Source organism: Anas platyrhynchos, chromosome 24, assembly GCF_047663525.1.
Source record: "Anas platyrhynchos isolate ZD024472 breed Pekin duck chromosome 24, IASCAAS_PekinDuck_T2T, whole genome shotgun sequence".
In the NCBI taxonomy this organism is placed as follows: domain Eukaryota; kingdom Metazoa; phylum Chordata; class Aves; order Anseriformes; family Anatidae; genus Anas; species Anas platyrhynchos.
The window spans coordinates 9,772,363-9,783,402 of record NC_092610.1 but is presented as its reverse complement, the minus strand read 5'-3'; the positions used below and the strand labels follow the sequence as shown (position 1 = coordinate 9,783,402).

Genomic DNA, 11,040 nt, shown 5'->3' with positions numbered 1-11,040 from the left:
CAATTGGAATGACTGAATAACTTAACTGGAAATCTTACGTGTATTTAATGTACCGCTACCATTTGGATTATTTGGGGATGGAAAAGTAAGTCTATAGGAAAATTACTTGGAACATCTGTGTGTGTCTATTCAGCACCTCATTTATAAACTTGTTTTCTTAACTCTTGTTCTAGGAGTGCTTTCTGCGAACCAACATCACGCCGGCCCCGTCTGCTAATAGTAGGAAAAGAAGGGTACGGCCAGGTTTCTTACGTGGCACCCGTGGTGTTGCACGCTTTGGAGAAGTTTCCCGTTCACACCCTGGACCTTTCTGTTCTGCTTACAAACGTTGCACCGCCAGAAGAGATCTGCAGACAGGTACCTTTTTTCTTTTTATTCTCATTGGATTCACTGACTGTATGTAAAGGATCAATCGAGTTGCAAGTAAGGTGAGCAAAATTCATTGGTAATGGAGGTGGCGTTGTTTTAATGTGCTGGGATGTTTGCTTCTGTCTGAAAATCCCCTTTTCTTTTAGACAAAACCACAAACAATCTGGATGTTGTACATGTCCACATTTTCCATACCCAATTTTACAGTGATGATGTTGCTAGCAGCTCAGGAAGCTGGGCGGTGTTGCTAATAAACATCTCTTTGTGGAAAGAAATGCTGCTCATCTCCCTGGGATCCAGAAAGTAGTTCTCATTGCCTCCGAAGACTGTGTGCTCCCAGTAGATGGCTCTGTATCAGACTGCATGTCGGCTACTTTTTGTAGCCTTCTTCTAAATTGTATTAGTAAGGCAACCAAGGTTTGGGGCTTCTGTTTATTTTGTTTTCACGCGGACATACACAACTTGTGCCGTTGCAGTATGTGCAATAAAAGCATTAACATTCACTAAACACTTCATTTGCACGCTGATGTGGTTTTAACTAGAAAAACTAAACAGATCTGGTGTTTTTACTTTTAGGCAGGAAATCCATTTTATTGTTTGGCATCACTACCTTTAAATATTTTTACCGTTAGTGGGAACATTTGAGAGCCATACAAGTAAGGACAGACATGTTACACGACTGAATACTGATGTGTCCCATAAGAGGGACATTTCCTTTCTTTGTTATGCGATGATTGTGGCTGTGGCCATATAGCTACGGTGTCTAGCCACTGCCTGAATATATCCTTCCCATCTTCTGACTAGAGTTCTTCGAATACTGGTAATCTGAAAGGGTGCACAGAGAAATTCCTTATGTGAAAGGATGCTTGCCACTCTGTTCACATAGTTTCCTTTCATGGGGCAGTCAGGTGGCTATGTAGCTATGTATTAACAGGTTATTCTACGTGTTTTAGTTTTCTTACCCAAGCTTTCCTTTTCACTAGCTGATCCGAAATGCTCAGAAGACAGCACCAAGCATAATTTATGTCCCAGATATCCATTTATGGTGGGACAACGTTGGACCTGCCTTGAAACTTACTTTTCTAACTCTAACTCTTCCAGCATTTTCGCCTGTTTTGCTGCTTGCTACGTCTGATGTACGTCACTCAGATCTCCCAGAAGAGGTATTTGTCAATACTTTTCTTACTATTTCTTCAGTGTCTTGTAATTTATGAATGCTTTCAGCATCAAAATGCTGCGCTTTCTTAAATGCCTACTGTTATTACTCAGGCACCCTAACAAATCACTTAAAATTTGCTTAGAGAAAAAGAATACTGTGAAAGCATCTGCTTAAGGTTTTTTCTGAGTCAAGCAAGTGACTTTCACCCCCTTCTCATGCATGCAAATAATAAATTAATACAATAATTCTGGTGGCTACAAAGTGGTTCAGTCAAGAATATGCAGTGCTTGAAATGACAAGAAGATGTTTTTACTGAAGAGATTTCTTCTGACAGTCTGCCATTCCATGCTATGTTGGGTAAACTGCTAATAATGCAATTTAGTAGAGAATTGAAACACTTTGATTAAAAAAAAAAAAAAAAATCAGTTTCTTTCTTCATATAGGCCAAAGCTTTCCAAGCTGGAAAGCTGAGTTCCAATTTCTGCTCAAGTAACTTTGGAATGGAATTCTAGTTGTATTCCTAAATAAACTGTAGTAAAAGTACATGCAGAACTTCATTGACTTCTGAGAGTTTACATTAAGGGAAGGTGCCCAAAACAGGAACACGCTGTTCTCATTCCGATTATTTTGTCTCAGTTACTGGGGGAAGAGAACAGGTCTTACCTAGATGTGTTTATTATCAACTGCTTTGAAAGTGCTTGAGTTCCCACAGAAGTTTTTGTACAGGTTCTAAATTCCTTCTAAAATAAGTAGTGAAATTCCTTACCTACCTTTTAATACTAGAAATTGAAAATGGAGGAAGATGTAGAGGTACTAGCTACTTCAGACACCTTTTGGTAGAGAAATAAAAACTCAGCAAAAAGCCCTCACTTGTCTGCTGAAGCCTTTCTCTTCCCTCTATAGCCATAAAGGTTCTAAGTAAAGGATGCAGCAGGGCCAGTAAATACAAAGGAAGCGATGTTGGATGTGGTGAAAGCCATTACTTTATCAGTGTAGCGTACAATCCCTTCACCAAGATTTAATTCTACAGGTGATTCTTAAAGGTGATATTTGAATTTGCCATGCCAGCCTGTGAAAATGTAGCCATTTAAGGCCAGGAAGATAACTTTTTTCAGTTTGTGTTCTTCAGGTTATTATTCATTTTAAAAGGTACTCATCTTTTTGGAATAGAAGATGAGTTTTTGTGGCCTTAAATCTGAAATGTCTTTCCTCCTTCTGCTTTAGATCCAAAAATTATTTAATAAGGAATTTGGAGAAGTGTGCAATATTGAGTTGCCTGGTAGGGCAGAGAGAGCAGCTTTTTTTGAGGACCTAATTCTAAATCAAGTGGCTAAGCCTCCTGTAAAGAAAACAGGTGAGGAGGATATAAGAAGTACATCTAAAACTTTCCTATCGAAGTTACTAGCTCTTTGGGATTTGCTTTGGCGGTCATTTTCTGTCAGTAATTTTGTCATATGCTTGTATTTGAGTACTGTAAATTGGCTAATTTTTCCTGGTTAATTGAAGTTGATCGGACATTGGAAGTCCTGCCTGTAGCACCACCAGCTGAGCCTCAGAAGCCACAAGAGGAAGAAGTAGGGATGCTGGAGGAGGAAGAGGAGGATGCCTTGCGTGAACTTAGAATTTTCTTGAGGGACGTTACTCACAGACTTGCCACTGACAGACGTTTCAGGGAATTTGCAAAGCCCGTTGACCCACAGAAGGTAAACTAGTGCTGATCTGTGTGTGTCTGTAACTTCTCAGCGTTCGTATTTCTCAGCGTTTTGGGGAAGGTTCAACTTTGTTTTTAGGGCTGCACTATTAGGATTTTGCAAGAAGCAGAGGCAGTGCTTTTACTTCTGCTGACTCTCAGATGTCTCTTATCGGATTATTCGCTGAAAGCCCTGGTTTCATTCTAAGAAGCCAGTCCAAATGCCAACACAGTCTGTTCGTGAAAAGGCTTTGATATGTAGGCATGTCACAGCACTGAAAAGCACAGAGATCTTTCCTTATAATTACAAACAGTACTTACAGGACTACTTTAATGAAGTCTAAAGCCCTTTATTGGACTGTCAGTTCCTGTGGGAACAGGAATAGGAGCAGCAGTTTGTAAAAATAAGTTTTGAGATCCTGTTCTCTGTTTCATCTGGAACTCCTCAAGAGGAATCAACCATAAGTGCAGTGTGTTTTCTTTTTCCTCCAATAGGCTGCTTAGATCCCTTTTTCTCCTTAATTGATTAGATAAGCCTAAACTAGGGGCGTATATTTCAAAGACAGGTGTAACTTGACTATACCTGCGGATCAGCAAAGGCCTCTTCACGTGGGCATCCACTGGCTTTTCTTCCCCTTTTCTCCTAGGTTCTTGAGCTGTGAAAAATCTAGACAGATACGTATGTCTTCATCTGAACTAGTCATTAGGCTCCTCTTATGGTCTGAGGGAAGAAATCAGCACCTCTGGGCCCAGTTATCTCATTCTAAAGTAGATGCCTGCAATAGGTACTTCACAGGTGCAATTTATGCACCTTTTCCTCAATGTTGACAGCAAAAAGAATGTCGGATGGCTTACTCAGCTTTCACTGTTGTGATTTTCTGAAGCAAAGTGAAATGAATCTCCCACCCTCAGTGTTTCTTCTGTACCATGCACGTGCTTCTGACCTCCCTACTTCTTGTTGTCCTCTCCTAGCAGCTCTAATGCCAGTTGAAAGAGCCCTTCCATTTTTGAGAAGCAAACTGGTTAATTTCAGCATCTTCTGATGCATCGCAAATGTTCAGGGTTTTTAGGAAGTCGTTTATTTAAAGTTTTCAGAGTAATTTTGGTAGACAGTGTGCAAGGTTAAGAAAACCTCTGAATGCTTGTATTTGATCTGCAGGTACCTGACTATGCCACAAGGATTAAAGAGCCGATGGATCTTTTAACAGTTCTGACTCAAATTGACTCGTGCCAGTACCCCGCTGCAGGAGACTATCTGAAGGACATCGATCTAATCTGTAACAATGCCTTAGAGTACTACCCAGATCAAAGATCTACAAGTGAGGATGTGCTTTTTAGCCCTAGTTTAAAAAATCTGTCAAACGTATAGATGGATAAATGCTGTGTGCGGACAATAGACTTTGGATGGATTCGATGATTTTGGACATCCACAGAGAACATCTCTTACCACATTGTAAATATTTTATCATTTTGCTACTTGGGCATGGAATTGTGATATAAATGTTCCCAAGGAACTAGTGCTTTTGTTTTAATTAACTTCTATGTTGATATGCTGAAAATATTCACTGAGATAACCTTTCGGAACCAACCTATGAAGAAAGCAATTTTTTTCTGTGATCAAAACAGTTTCATTGGTTGGTAGACAACATTCAGTTAAAGTCTGTAAAATTTCAGATTGTCACAGAGCCTATGTTTTGCAAGACACTGCATATTCAATGGTGAGGAACAAAATGGATACAGAGTTTGGACGACTTTGTGAACAAATTAAAGAATCTCGTGAGAAAAGAGGTACGTGCTTTAACGCTAAGGATTTTAAGACTTGTCTCTGCATTTGTAACTGAAAATGCACAACGAAGATCTTTGGTATCTATTCTTTAATGCAAGGTCGCACCTCTCCAGCATGTGCTCCATGTGACAACTCCAAGTCACCACAGCAGAACCCTGCTACTGAAGACGACAAACCAGATGAAGAGAGTAATGAAAATGAGGCGATGACAGCGGCACCTGTAGATGCCAGTACACCCATTTCTAATGGTAAGTTGCATTTTATTCAGCTGCTCTTGTCATTCATACCTTCTCTGTCCTTGAGGCGCAACAGGTGTCTCTGATGCCTGGCTCTTTATGCCAGAGGTATTTTGTTTTCAAATTTACTTCAAAATGTGAGAGAGAAATCCAGAGGTCATCCATTCAATATAGTTATGAATTAAAGTTCAAAGAAAGTTGGTTTACAATATAAAAAACAAAAAAAACAAAAAACAAAATAAAACAAAACAAACAAACAAAAACTTTGACGGCCCAATTGCCATTTAGTCGCCCCTAAATTGCTAATTCTTGAGGTAAAAAATGTTGTGGATGGCAGTTTCTGAATACTTAACTAGTTTTTAATTATGCAAAATGGTATTTTTACCCCCACTCCACCCCTCCCTTCCCCAAATGCTAAAATCTTAGCTACCTCATACTATGATTTCCAGTTGAAGGAGGGAAGTCTAACTAGTGAGAGTGGGAATTTTGCCATGGACTCCACCCATATCCTTTTGCAATACTATATGAATACTACGAATGTTGGGCAAAACCACAAAGTTTGTTTTTTCACAAAAGGTTTACCGAATCAGGAAGCATACGAGGTATAAGTCTTCACGTTTTTTCTCCTTTGAATATTCCCTTAAAATTGTCTCATTAATTAATCTCTTCCAAACATGTATTCAGCTTTTGAAGTCTTCAGCTTGATACCAGACTCGAAGGAGAGCTTATTTCCAGAGGCTTTTATGATGTTCATCTGTATTAGTTCATGCAGTAAGACAGTGACTTTATCAAATAACCTCACGTTGTATTAATACTGCCAATCCAAAGTAAGAATCCTCAGCATGTAAAATCCTGAAAGTGACTGTTTAGTGAATGAAATTCCATAGCAGTGTGTGTGGTTTGTTTGCTTGTTTTTAATCTTAATAGCAAACTGACCCCATTAACTTTCAACTCTTTTCTCAGCATATGTAGGCAGTGGTAGCTCAGTTCCTTTGTTTTCCTTGTCAGTCAAGTAAGATGAAGATAATGGATTTTGAAGAAAGAATTCTTTTGGTTATGTTTTGGATTACTTTTTTATGCTGTCTCTTTGTAGGTGCGTCAGAAAGAAAGTGCAGAAGGAACAACTGTGCGCATGCTGCAGCAAAGCGAAGAAGGAGTTCTCAATTCGATACAGAGAACAGAGTACCAACAGATGACCAAAACGATAGTGATGAAGAAGAGTTTGTGGACAAACGTGTTTCTGACATATGTCAAGTAAAACTTAACACTGAAAAGGAAAGTGCTAAGCTTTGTGAATATTCCCCACCAAGATGGGGAACTATAACTAATGAAAATCCAAGTTCAAATGGTAAGGGAGAAGTCCAACGGATCCTTTAGCACCTTATTCTTGCTGAGGAGGATTGCACTATTTATTAGCTTTAGCCTTCAATTTCACTCTATTTTTTCTGTTACAGCTCTCAAAAGTCATCACACAGTTTATTCCGTAATGATGTTGCTCCTCTAATTGTGCAAGCCAAGCCCGCATGTTTCTGTAGGTGCTGTTTTTTTGATTCTGAAGTCTGTTTTTTTTCTAATGGTACCTAACTGAAAGCCAGCAGTCACTGACATTCTTTTATTGTACGAGGTGCTTTCCAATAACGAGCAGCTTAGGTGAAAAAGCTGCACTTCAAGATGCGTGGATCCAGAGTAACATGTGGAATAGGAGACTTAAGCCCTAATGTTGTACTCTAAGATGTGTTCCCTAACCTGAATTGGCAACATGACTATTTTTTTCCACTATTAAGCTTTTCATTAGTGCTTTTGGTTTGTTTGTGGGTATTTTTGTTTGCTTTTTTTGTCTTAGTTTCTAATTTTTGTGGAGCAGTGACTTTAGCTGGAAAGAAGGGAGAAGCCAAGTATTTCTCAGTGAAGACGATAACAATTCTGTCTCTGTATTTGTAGAAAGAGACTGTTTGGCAGGTACAGGATACTTCACTGAGACTGTATTCTAGATAAACAGAAAACCTGACTGAAGAAATCTGTGTCCTTCCAGATTCCTGGGCATTTCAAGCGGTGACTCCTGAACGTTCTTGGGAAGAAGACCAACAACAGGTAAGTGATGAGAACACTGTACAAGTCCCTACGGAGACAGACTACATAGTTATTGTGGATCGCTATGAGCTCAAAGTATGTCTAATTTCAGCTTTTTTTTAATGCTCAAATAGGACATATTCCTGCGTCATGTAAAATTGCAAATTAAGCCCATTGTTAACCAATGCCAATTAAAACAATTAATTGGAAGGACATACAGATAGTGAAATAATTCAGCCTGTAATGCACTGTGACTGTTTAGTTTCCACACCTCATGGAGATTTCTGTAGGCTACCATTTGCTTCTGGTCATCTGTAGTTTAGGAGACAGATTCTTTGCCTAATTTTTAAGACAAAAGGCCTTGCTGAATTTTAAAATACCACACTGACAACCTGCTAGTACTATTATGGATATCATTTTAATGATTCATAATTCTTATGATGGGTTTGAGGGCTTTTATTTGGGGATTTTTTTTCATGCTTTGATGTATTAAGAACCTGAAAAGGATCTTTATTTCTTGCAGTGATGATATTAAACCTGAAGTTAGCAGGTTGACGTAAACTAGCTAGCCATGGAGAAGTGACTACTTTTCTGAAATTCCTTGAAAGTGCAGTATTAGAATTTCTTATATTGTGTGTGTGTGTGTATATATATATATATATATAAATATATATATACATGAAGGAGGCAGAGTTTGCTGATAAGATGATAAGCAGCATTATTTCCAGGGGGCAGTAGTATTTCCATTTGGTATGGCTGCTCCCTAAAGCTACATGCTTGCAGGCTCACACAGGTAGTGGACAGCTGTGGCAGTGGAAGAAGGTGCTGCCACTAGCTTGTCACTGTTGCTGTGCCAGAGATTATCATCTCTGCATCTTTGGTAATAGAAATGACTGTGTGAGAGAGAGGTGATTGCTACAAGCAGTCGCTTTGCTATTTACCCACCCCTGAATTTAAAGGTAGGATTGAGCAAACTAATCCACCTTTGCTCTGGGCGTTTGAGCAATCTGTTCTGCCAGCAGAGTTGTAGGCATGGCACACGTGGGTAAAGGTAATCACCTAAGGGTGCTTCCTTTTCCAGCTGGCACAGCTGTATCTACAAGATCTGCAGCCTTTTTACAGTGCCCCACGCTGCTGCAATGCTTCTCTAATGAAATGCAACAGTGGCTTTGCTGTGGCAGCAGCTGTCCTACAAAGAGGATCGTGTCATTCCCTGCTGCTTTGGGAGCAGTCGACTTGCAATTACAACCACTGATGTGATAGATTGGTTAGTAGTAAAAGATTGTCCGAAATTTCAGCCTTTCCTTTCTCTGAAATATGAAAAATTAACTCATTTTCCCTGCTGAAATCTCATGGGATATTTAATCTGTTCTCTGAAGTGTCACATTTTATTTAATAGCGTAAGAAAAAGTAGGCTCTCATTTGTATTGTTACTGTTCAACCTCCGAAAACATATAGAGCGTATTCAAAGTTGTTGTTTTGCTCCATTGTTGTCTTCAGAAATTGTTATGCTTTGTCACTGAGATAACGAAGGGATTTGACATTTATCACCTGGAAAAAGTATATGGCGTCATTAATCAGTGTATTTACAACCAGAGAGAAGACTACGACAAAACCGATTTGGTGGAGGTAATTTTTGTTTTGAATGCTAGCACTTTCTGTCACTGTTACGCAGTATTTGTGTGTTCTGGGGTATCGTGGTTGTTTAGCATTGCTCTTCACTGCTTAGCTGTCTGTGCACAGACAACAACAGTACGACTTCTCCCTTTCAGTCTGGAAGACGTTTATCCACCTTGCAAAACAATTGTTATATTTGGCATAACTGTTGGCAGTTTCTGCAGGAAAAAGCTTGAACTTGAAGACAATGGGTCCACCCACACAGCCCTTTCAAAGCAGTTAACCTTAGTCTGTCAGTAGTTTTCCTTGGGAACCATTTTGGGAGCGGGAGGACTACGAAGGGAAGGTGCTTTTCTAAGTCTTTCACTCGCTCTCTCCCTCTACAGCCAGTCATGCACGGTGATAGCAGTTGTTCCATCCTTGGAGAGAAATTTAAGTATATAACAAGAGTTTGAGACTTCTCTCTAGTCACACTCTAATCTCTTTTTAACTAATGCGCTTGAGCATCTGTAATTGGGGAGATTTCTGCCTGTGCCAGTTTTACACTGAGTCAAATTCTCTGGTCTCTTCCTGTAAAAGATGATTTCGGAGTTGTCCGAACTCCTCAGAAATCTGTGTGAGGCGTCCATGGTCCAAGTCAGGTGTTCCCAGTATACGCTTGGATATTCACTCTTCACATTGAAGATCCTTGAACCCATTTATCTTAGAGTTGCTTGTGCTTGAGAACAGATGAAATTTGTTGTGCCGATCAGTCTGCCTTGAAAAGAGAGTGCCTCTTTTTTTTAGGCACTGGTCATCTCGATCTCTTCTTCCACATGTGATAAAGAGTTAGAACGGACACTCTGTTCTGCCTGTGAGAGGATTATTTAGATTCAGGGAGGCCGCTCCTGAAAAAAAAAATGAGATCTTTTAGCTCGAGAAGGGATTTATTTATGTTATCTCATGGCCTGTGAACTTTTGTAACTTAACATTTAATTTAAGTGTTAAAAGTTAAGTAGCTTTCTTGGTTTTCTATTTCTTCCTTTAGCTTAGGCAAACAAATCTCTCCTATTCAGAGTGCACTGTACAAGTTAGTCAGGAGCGTGCTCTACTGTATGGAGAGAGAGAGAACTTAAGGAGTAATTATTCAAAGTCCAGAAATTAACTTGAGCTTGTTGTGGCTTCTCAGCAACTGTTTCTTCCTTCTAATTGTTGTGAAACCACTGCTGAGAGAGATCCATATAGTTTATATCCTCCTCTCTATTTTGGATGTGTAAGGATGCCTCTGAAGCTAGAAGGGGTAATAGGCCGTTGTGATGGTGGTAGCACACTGTTTGCTAAATATTACTAACCATGTATTACAAATTATTTATTTTTATAGTAATAGAAAGTGTTCTTAAGCTTTCATTTGTGCTTACTGCTATTTTAGTAATAGGTAGTAATGGTAATAGAAGGATGGTTGGACTAGATGATCTTGTGGGTCCTTTCCAACCTTGTGTTTCTATGATTCTTTCATGAGGAAGCTGTAGACCGCGATGAGGTCTCCCCTCAGCCTGCTCCTTTCCAGGCCGCACGGGCCCAGTGCCCTCAGCCGCTCCTCATATGTCTTCCCCTCAAGGCCCTTCACCATCTTCGTAGCTCTTCTCTGGACACTCTCCAACAGTTTAATGTTCTTTTTGTACTGTGGTGCCCAGAACTGCACACAGTGCTCGAGGTGAGGCCGCACAGCGCGGAGCAGTGCAGGACAATCACCTCCCTCAACCGATTAGCAGTGCTGTGCTTGATGCACCCCAGGGTATGGTTGGCCCTCCTGGCTGCCAGGGCACACTGCTGGCTCATACTCAACTTGCTGTCAACCACGACCCCCCTAGATCCGTCTCTGCAGAGCTGCTCTCCAGCATCTCATCGCCCAGTCTGTACATATAACCAGTGTTGCCCCGTCCCCCGGTGCAGGACCCGGCACTTGCTCTTGTAAAACTTCATGCGGTTGGTGATCGCCCAGCTCTCCAATCTGTCCAGATCTCTCTGCAAGGCCTTTCCACCCTCAACAGTCAACAACTTCAAGTTTAGTGTCATCAGCAAATTTGCTCAAAACACCTTCTAGTCCTACATCCAAATTGTTTATAAAAGCATT

At 40.2% G+C, this 11,040-nt stretch overlaps 1 long non-coding RNA gene across 1 annotated transcript; it reads left to right on the top strand.

Annotated features, from left to right (window-relative positions):
- Window positions 1-1,016: 1,016 nt before the first annotated feature.
- Window positions 1,017-3,317, top strand: LOC139999398 (uncharacterized). Its single transcript, XR_011804837.1, has 3 exons — window positions 1,017-1,532; window positions 2,753-2,882; window positions 3,035-3,317. It is a non-coding gene; the product is annotated as an uncharacterized lncRNA (long non-coding RNA).
- Window positions 3,318-11,040: the final 7,723 nt, after the last annotated feature.